General features: G+C 37.3%; 1 non-coding gene across 1 annotated transcript; it reads right to left on the reverse strand.

Moving 5' to 3' along the window:
* Nucleotides 1–7,918: 7,918 nt before the first annotated feature.
* Nucleotides 7,919–8,026, reverse strand: LOC112731888 (small nucleolar RNA R71). The gene has a single exon (XR_003167639.1). It is a non-coding gene; the product is annotated as a small nucleolar RNA R71 (small nucleolar RNA).
* Nucleotides 8,027–9,475: the final 1,449 nt, after the last annotated feature.

A 9,475-nucleotide genomic window follows, 5' to 3' on the forward strand; every position in this document is an offset into this window, starting at 1 on the left:
GCACGCACTGGGACCTATGCGGACGCACAGACGTGTGCGTCCGCACACTTCGCTGAATTTCCACTTGTGCGTACGCACAGATGGTTGTGCGCACGCACACTTCGCAATGCTCTGGATTCGCTCTGCTTGGGTTCTTGTGCGTACGCACAAGTAGTTGTGCTCACGCACGCATGCTGATTTCCATTTTATGCGTACGCACGCATCCTTGTGTGCACGCACGCATGGCTGAGCTCTCCTCCTTTATTTTCTTCATGTTTTCTCCCAATTGCATGCTCCTCTTCCATACCCACGAAGCCATTCCTACCGTATTCGTCTGAAATCACTCACAAATAACATCAAGGTATCGAATAGAAGGTAAATGGAATAAAATTAGTCGAAATAAGTACAAAAGAGCATGCTTTCACATTTAGGCACAATCTAGGGATCAAACACAAAAGTATGCTATTTTTAGTGAATAAGTGTGAGTTTATATGATGAAATTCATTCAATTCAAGCTAAAATATGTCGTCAAATATGGACTCATCAGAAGCTCACGGTGAGAGGGGAAGGGTTAAGGCACTATGATCATCATCCTTCCTAATGAGGGACAACTGTTAAGCTAGTGACAATAAAAGAGCGCTTGTTGGAGGCAACCCAACCTTAGGTAACTACTCTTTCATACCCTTTTCAAAATAAATGGTTAGTTCAATTTCTATGTATTGTGAGGAATTAAGTTTGGTGTTCCACACCAATATGACTGCACCAACAGAAAAACAAAATCAAGGGTGAATGCATGAGACTAAGTTTGGTGTCCTACCAGTAACATTAATTAAGCACAAACTAACCCTTAAGACAATTATGAATAGTCACAAATTCCAAAAAATCATAGTGATTGACTAAACTTGCATTTCATTTGTTTATCTTTTAGTTCTGCACTTTATTTCCTCATAGGATTAAATCACATGAGGTAGTATACATGCATGAAAGATGCACTCTATTTGGCATATAGAAGTAAGCAAGGAACTAAGTTTGGTGTCCGGACACCACTTGTAGTTCAAGAATTCATAAGCATATATGCATGATAATTACCTTTCAAGTGCTTGGGGACAAGCAACTTTCAAAGTTTATTGTAGGCAGTCACTTCAATTTTTTGAATGATTAAGCATCATCAACCAAAGAGACAAAGAGGGAAGTAAAGACCAACAATGATGATGATAAGGAGTAAAGCAAGTGAACTCCAAAAGGTTGTATTGTTAAGTGATTGTCTTGTATTTAAAATTATTATAATTGAAGTTGATGTTGTGCCCCTGTTTGTCTACTTAGTATAGTTTTTTTGTAGCTTAATAACTAAGATGCTTGATATATCATGGCACCATATTCTTGAAAAATGGCTTGCACTCAATATCTATAAGAATGCAAACAGTGAACATTTCTTTGAAAAGAAGGATTGAGGAATCAAAAATTTGTTTTGAGGCAAGCAAAAGATTAAGAGAAGTGGTGGTTCTGATTGTATAATTGTGTATTGAGGTTGCATGTTTGTGAAAACCTGCATGGGAGCTTATAGGCAGGAAATAAAGTTTAAAGAAGTATTGTGGAAATTCTTAAACATCTATTGATCCAAGAAGTAGCAATAAAAGAAAACAAAAGAAATAGAAAAACAAAGAACAAGGCCCAAGGCTCTGAGCATCAATTACTAGGAAGAAAAAGAAAGAAACAAGAACTCAAAGAGTTATTATCATAGTTAAATGCTTGTAGTAGAGTTGTGTCAAAGAGAGAGGTTTGAGCAAGTAAATCCTAAGGGGTGCTTCAACACCTAATACCTTAGACCAACTGGTTTGGGAGTATTGATTGAAAGCTTATCTTAAAAAGCCGCTTTGAGACATGACACTTAGAGTCGAGGCCAAGATACAAAAGGAAAAGAAAAATGTTAGAAAATAAATGCTGCTTCAAGGTGACTATCTACAAAGAGATTTCCATAATATCATTTGAATGAAAGTCCTAAGATCTAAGACTTCCAAAATGTAGGGATTAATAAGTACTGGAATCCTTGCAAGAGCACATAATTCAGAGTTCACCCTACTGTCATTTAATCACTTCACTCACCAAGGCATTACAAGCTATTCCTCAACCCGTTCCAATTAAAAGAAACCTTTGTGCATAGTTTCTTTCTTGCATTGGGGACAAGCAATGTTTAAGTTTGGTGTTGTGATGCATTCGCATTTTAGCTAGATTAGCTAGTTATTTTACTTAATTTTAGTCTCATTTCATGCATTTTCTTTGAAATAAACAAGCACCTTGATGAAATTGATCCTCATGCATTAATTTGTCAAGGACTAAGTGATTTTTGGCTAATTCTATGCAAATAACCCAAGAAAATGTGAATGAATGAATTATAAAAAGTGAGTGCATAAGATGGCAGAGCTTTGATGCATTTTGTCCTTGTGATCAGGAACAGAGAAGAGCGCTATGTTCTTGTAAAGACCGCTACGTTCCCCTGCAGCATACTCTTTACTAGTGACGCATACGCGTGGACAAGGCCTACGCATCGAAGTGGCAATTCTGGAAGGCCACGCGTACGCGTGGTAGAGATCAACGCTCTTCAGCCAAGAGCGCTACGCTCTCTTTCAAAGAGCGCCAGCGACAATCTCAAAATGGGATTAAAAGTTTCATTATTGACGCATACGCGTCAGTGACGCGTACGCGTGGGTGAGGCATGTGTGAAAAGTCATGCAAATGCATGGATGGAGCGGTAGTGTGGAAGTGATACTTTGAAGTCCACACGTACGCGTGGGGTGACGCAAACGCGTGGGAGAGCATTCTTAGTGCAAGCGCTACACTCTCTTGGAGAGCGCTGCAAAGGACGCGTAGGCGTACGTCACGCGTACGCGTGACAAATGCTGAAGACCAGAACGACGCGTACGCGTGGAAGTGCCAAAAATGCTGAACGACGCGCACGCGTCGAGGACGCGTACGCATGGGTATACGAGCGCTCCATTTTCTTGAAAGCGCTACGTTCTCCTGGAGCAGAGTAGTGGATCAATTAGAAAGCCCACTTGAAGCCACTTGCAAGTACACCTGAAGAAGCCACTGAACTAGTATAAATAGGGGGACTTTAATCATTAGAAGGGGGGCTTTTAGATACTTTTAGAATTAGCACTTTTAGCTTCTCGATCTTCTTTTCAGTCTCTTTTTCTTTTAGATCTCTTTTATACCTTTTTGCATTTTATGAATTTTACTTTCTGCTCAGACTTTATATTACATTCAGTTTTATTATTATTTTCAGTCTTCTTCTCTTTTTTATCTTTATGCTTAGTTTAATTTCCAGTTTGCATTTCTGTTTGTATTTGGAGCTATGAATCACTAAACCCCATTTCACTAGGGGGAGGAGCTCTGTTGGTTTCAATGAATTAATAAATCTTCTTTTCCTCTCAGTTCAAGTGGATTCATCTAAGAGGGAACTCTTGTTCTTCACAGATTCAATTACTATCGAGAGAGGGATTGAATCTATTTGAATTATGTGATGAACTTGAGAAAGGAGTCACAGAAGTCAGTTTAGAGTTTATCCTCTCATAATTCTCTTGATTGATATATTCTGGGTTGGTATGTGAGATGTAACCACCCTTAATTGAGATCCTGAGAGTTGTGTGGCATTGAGGATTAGTTATTAAACTTCATCTCTTCCATGATCAATTAGATCACGAGGGTGGCAATTGATTATGTTGAGAAAAATTGAGTCACCAAGAGATTGGACCCGATTAATTATAATCTGCCATGGATCTATCTTACATGATTGAGAAGGAATTGATCATTGATGAGCGGATAATTTATACGCTTTTTGGCATTGTTTTTAGTATGTTTTTAGTAGGATCTAGTTACTTTTAGGGATGTTTTTATTAGTTTTTATGTTAAATTCACATTTCTGGACTTTACTATGAGTTTGTGTGTTTTTCTGTGATTTCAGGTATTTTCTGGCGGAAATTGAGGAACTTGAGCAAAAATCAGATTCAGAGGTTGAAGAAGGACTGCTGATGCAGTTGAATTCGGACCTTCCTGCACTCAAAGTGGATTTTCTAGAGCTACAGAACTCCAAATGGCGCGCTTTTAATTGGGTTGGAAAGTAGACATCCAGGGCTTTCCAGAAATATATAATAGTTCATACTTTGCCCAAGTTTAGAGGACGCAAAAGGGCGTTGAACGCCAGTTCTACGCTGCAGTCTGGAGTTAAACGCCAGAAACACGTCACGAACTAGAGTTGAACGCCAGAAACACGTTACAAACTGGCGTTCAACTCCAAGAATGACCTCTCCACGTGTAAACTTCAAGCTCAGCCCAAGCACACACCAAGTGGGCCCCGGAAGTGGATTTCTACATCATTTACTTACTTCTATAAACCCTAGTGACTAGTTTAGTATAAATAGGATTTTTTACTATTGTATTAGAGATCTGTGGATCATTTTTAGATCTCTAGACCTCCATGGGAGGCTGGCCACTCGGCCATGCTTACCCTATTTTTACTTATGTATTTTTCAACGGTAGAGTTTCTACACTCCATAGATTAAGGTGTGGAGCTCTGCTGTTCCTCATGATTTAATGCAAAGTACTACTGTTTTTCTATTCAATTCAACTTATTCCGCTTCTAAGATATCCATTCGCGCCCAAGAACATGATGAATGTGATGATTATGTGACGCTCATTATCATTTTCACTTATGAACGCGTGCCTGACAAACACTTCCGTTCTACATGCAAACAAGCTAGAATGAATATCTCTTGGATATCTAATACAGGGGACCGAGTCCGAGTTATTAGTGTCTTCGTGGTATAAGTTAGAACCCATGGATGGCCATTCCTGAGATCCAGAAAGTCTAAACCTTGTCTGTGGTATTCCGAGTAGGATCTGGGAAGGGATGGCTGTGACGGACTTCAAACTCGCGAGTGCTGGGCGTAGTGACAGACGCAAAAGGATATTAAATCCTATTCCAGTATGATCGAGAACCTCCAGATGATTAGCCATGCAGTGACAGCGCATTGGACCATTTTCACAAGAGAGGATAGGATGTAGCCATTGACAACGGTGATGCCTTACAGAAAGCTTGCCATGGAAAGGAGTAGGATTGGTTGGATGAAGACAGCAGGAAAGCAGAGGTTCAGAGGAACGAAAGCATCTCTATACGCTTATCTGAAATTCTCACCAATGATTTACATAAGTATTTCTATCTTTATTTTCTGTTTATTTATTATTTATTTTTGAAAACTCCATAACCATTTAATATCCGCCTGACTGAGATTTACAAGATAACCATAGCTTGCTTCAAGCCGACAATCTCCGTGGGATCGACCCTTACTCACGTAAGGTTTTATTACTTGGACGACCCAGTGCACTTGCTGGTTAGTTGTGCGAAGTTGTGAAGTTATGTTTGGACCATGGTATTGTGCACCAGTTATTGGCGCCATTACCAGGGAGAGAACGAGCAATAAATTTTACAACCTCAGGGATCACAATTTCGTGCACCAAGTTGTTGGCGCCGTTGCTGGGGATTGTTCGAGTTTGGACAACTGATGGTTCATCGTGTTGCTCAGATTTGGTAATTTTCGTCTTATTTTGTTTTCAAAAAGTTTGCAAAAATCTTTCAAAATAATAATTTTCCTTTATTTTCGAAAAAAAATCATAAATCTTTTCAAAAAGTATATTGTTCTTCAGAATTTTTAAGAATGAATTCTAGAGTTTCATGAAGCATGTTGAAGCCTAGCTGGCTGTAAAGCCATATCTAAATTCTTTTTGACTGAGGCTTCCAAACCACCATCACAAGGGCAAGCTAGTTGTTGCTGATCCACCTGCTGTTGTATGCCTGATATATCTTCTAAAGCTTGGCTGGCTATTAAGCCATGTCTAACAATCAGATTGGAGCTTTAGACTAAGAGTACAAGATTCCTGGAATTCATATTAAAAATTTTGAAATCCTTATTTTTCTTTTTCAAATAATTTTCAAAAAATATCAAAAAATTTATAAAATCAAAAAAATCAAAAATATTTTGTGTTTCTTGTTTGAGTCTTGAGTCAATTTTTAAGTTTAGTGTCAATTGCATTTTTTTTTTCTAAAATTTTTTTGCATTTTTCGAAAATTCATGCATTCATAGTGTTCTTCATGATCTTCAAGTTGTTCTTGGCCAGTCTTCTTGTTTGATCTTCATATTTTCTTGTTTTGTGTCTTTTCTTGTTTTTCATATGCATTCTTGCATTCATAGTGTCTATACATGAAAAATTTCTAAGTTTGGTGACTTGCATGTTTTCTTTTCTTGAAAATTTTTCAAAAATAAGTCTTGATGTTCATCTTGACATTCAAAGTGTTCTTGGTGTTCATCTTGACATTCATAGTGTTCTTGCATTCATCACATGTTTTGATCCAAAATTTTCATGCATTGAGTCAATTTTGTGTTTTTCTCTTTCATCATTAAAAATTCAAAAATTAAAAAAATATCTTTTCCTTTTTCACTCATAAATTTTCGAAAAGTTGAGTTGACTTTTTCAAAACTTTTTAAAATTTAGTTGTTTCTTATGAGTCAAATCAAATTTTCAATTTAAGAATCTTATCTTTTCAAAATCTTTTTCAAAAATCAAATCTTTTTCATTTTTCTTATTTATTTTCGAAAATTTTAAAAATATTTTTCAAAAATCTTTTTCTTAATTTTATATCAAATTTTCGAAAATATTATCATCAATTAATGTTTTGATTCAAAAATTTCAAGTTTGTTACTTGCTTGTCAAGAAAGATTCAAACTTTAAGTTCTAGAATCATATCTTGTGATTACTTGTGAGTCAAGTCATTAATTTTGATTTTAAAATTCAAATCTTTTTCAAAACTAATTTTAATCATATCTTTCTATCATATCTTCCTTAAATCATATCTTTTTCAAAAAAAAAATTGATTTTAAAATATCTTTTCTAACTTCTTATCTTCTTATTTTTTAAAAAAAATTTTCAAATTTTGTTTCAACTAACTAATTAACTTTTTGTTTGTTTCTTATCTCTTTCAAAACTACCTAACTAACTATCCTTCTCTAATTTTCGAAAATACCTCCCTCTTTTTCAAAAATTCTTTTTAATTAATTAATTGTTTAAATTTTAATTTTAATTTTAATTCTCCTTTAATTTTCAAAAATCACTAACTCTTTTTCAAAAAAATTATTTTCGAAAACTTTTCTCTCTCATCTTCTTCTATTTATTTATTTATTTACTAACACTTCTCCTCATCTCATATCTCTGCTCCCCTCACCCTTGTGTTTGGATTCTCCTCCCTTCTCTTTCCTTACATTACAATTCTTTTCTTCTTCTACTCACACAAAGGAATCTCTATACTATGACATAGAGGATTCCATATTTTCTTTGTTATTCCCTTCTTTGTCATATGAACAGGAGCAAGGACAAGAACATTCTTGTTGAAGCAGATCCTGAACCTGAAAGGACTCTGAAAAGGAAACTCAGAGAAGTTAAAATACAACAATCCAGAGACAACCTTACAGGAATTTTCGAACAGGAAGAGGAGATGGCAGCCGAAAATAATAATAATGCAAAGAGGATGCTTGGTGACTTTACTGCACCTAATTCCAATTTACATGGAAAAAGCATCTCAATTTCAACCATTGGAGCAAACAATTTTGAGCTTAAACTTCAATTAGTTTCTCTGATGCAGCAGAACTGCAAGTTCCATGGACTTCCATCTGAAGATCCTTTTCAGTTCTTAACTGAACTTTTGCAGATCTGTGATACTGTTAAGACTAATGGAGTAGATCCTGAAGTCTACAGGCTCATGCTTTTCCCTTTTGCTGTGAGAGACAGAGCTAAAATATGGTTGAATTCTCAACCTATAGATAGCCTGAACTCTTGGGATAAGCTGGTCAAGGCTTTCTTAGCCAAGTTCTTTCCTCCTCAAAAGCTGAGTAAGCTTAGAGTGGATGTTCAAACCTTCAGACAGAAAAAAGGTGAATCCCTCTATGAAGCTTGGGAGAGATACAAGGAACTGACCAAAAAGTGTCCTTCTGACATGCTTTCAGAATGGACCATCCTGGATATATTCTATGATGGTCTGTCTGAATTGGCTAAGATGTCATTGGATACTTCTGCAGGTGGATCCATTCACCTAAAGAAAACGCCTGCAGAAGCTCAAGAACTCATTGACATGGTTGCAAATAACCAGTTCATGTACACTTCTGAGAGGAATCCTGTGAGTAATGGGACGCCTCAGAAGAAGGGAATTCTTGAAATTGATACTCTGAATGCCATATTGGCTCAGAATAAAATATTGACTCAGCAAGTCAATATGATTTCTCAGAGTCTGAGTGGAATGCAAGCTGCATCCAACAGTACTCAAGAGGCATCTTCTGAAGAAGAAGCTTATGATCCTGAAAACCCTGCAATAGCAGAGGTGAATTACATGGGTGAACCATATGGAAACACCTATAATCCCTCATGGAGAAATCACCCAAATCTCTCATGGAAGGATCAACAAAAGCCTCAACAAGGCTTTAATAATGGTGGAAGAAATAGGTTTAACAATAGTAAACCTTTTCCATCATCCACTCAGCAACAGACAGAGAACTCTGAACAAAATACCTCTAATTTAGCAAACTTAGTCTCTGATCTATCTAAGGCCACTGTGAGTTTCATGAATGAAACAAGGTCCTCCATTAGAAATTTGGAAGCACAAGTGGGCCAACTGAGTAAAAGGATCACTGAAATCCCTCCTAGTACCCTCCCAAGCAATACAGAAGAAAATCCAAAAGGAGGGTGCAAGGCCATTGAATTGACCATCATGGCCGAACCCACAAGAGAGGAGAAGGACGTGAATCCCAAGGAGGAAGACCTCCTGGGACGTTCAGTGATCAATAAGGAGTTTCCCTCTAAGGAACTAAAGGACTCTGGGGCTCATCTAGAGACCATAGAGATTCCATTGAACCTCCTTACACCCTTCATGAGCTCTGATGAGTATTCTTCTTCTGAAGAGAATGAGGATGTTACTGAAGAGCAAGTTGCCAAGTTCCTTGGTGCAATCATTAAGCTGAATGCCAATTTATTTGGTAATGAGACTTGGGGAGATGAACCTCCCCTGTTCACCAATGAACTAAATGCATTGGATCAACTGAGATTGCCTCATAAGAAACAGGATCCTGGAAAGTTCCTAATACCTTGTACCATAGGCACCATGACCTTTGAGAAGGCTCTATGTGACCTGGGGTCAGGAATAAACCTCATGCCACTCTTTGTAATGGAGAAACTGGGAATCTTTGAGGTACAAGCTGCTAAAATCTCATTAGAAATGGCAGACAATTCCAGAAAATAGGCTTATGGACAAGTAGAGGACATATTAGTAAAGGTTGAAGGCCTTTACATCCCTGCTGATTTCATAATCCTAGATACTGGGAAGGATGAGGATGAATCCATCATCCTTGGAAGATCCTTCCTAGCCACAGCAAGAGCTGTGATTGATGTTAACAGAGGT

Source organism: Arachis hypogaea, chromosome 12 (assembly GCF_003086295.3).
Source record: "Arachis hypogaea cultivar Tifrunner chromosome 12, arahy.Tifrunner.gnm2.J5K5, whole genome shotgun sequence".
Taxonomy (NCBI): Eukaryota; Viridiplantae; Streptophyta; class Magnoliopsida; order Fabales; family Fabaceae; genus Arachis; species Arachis hypogaea.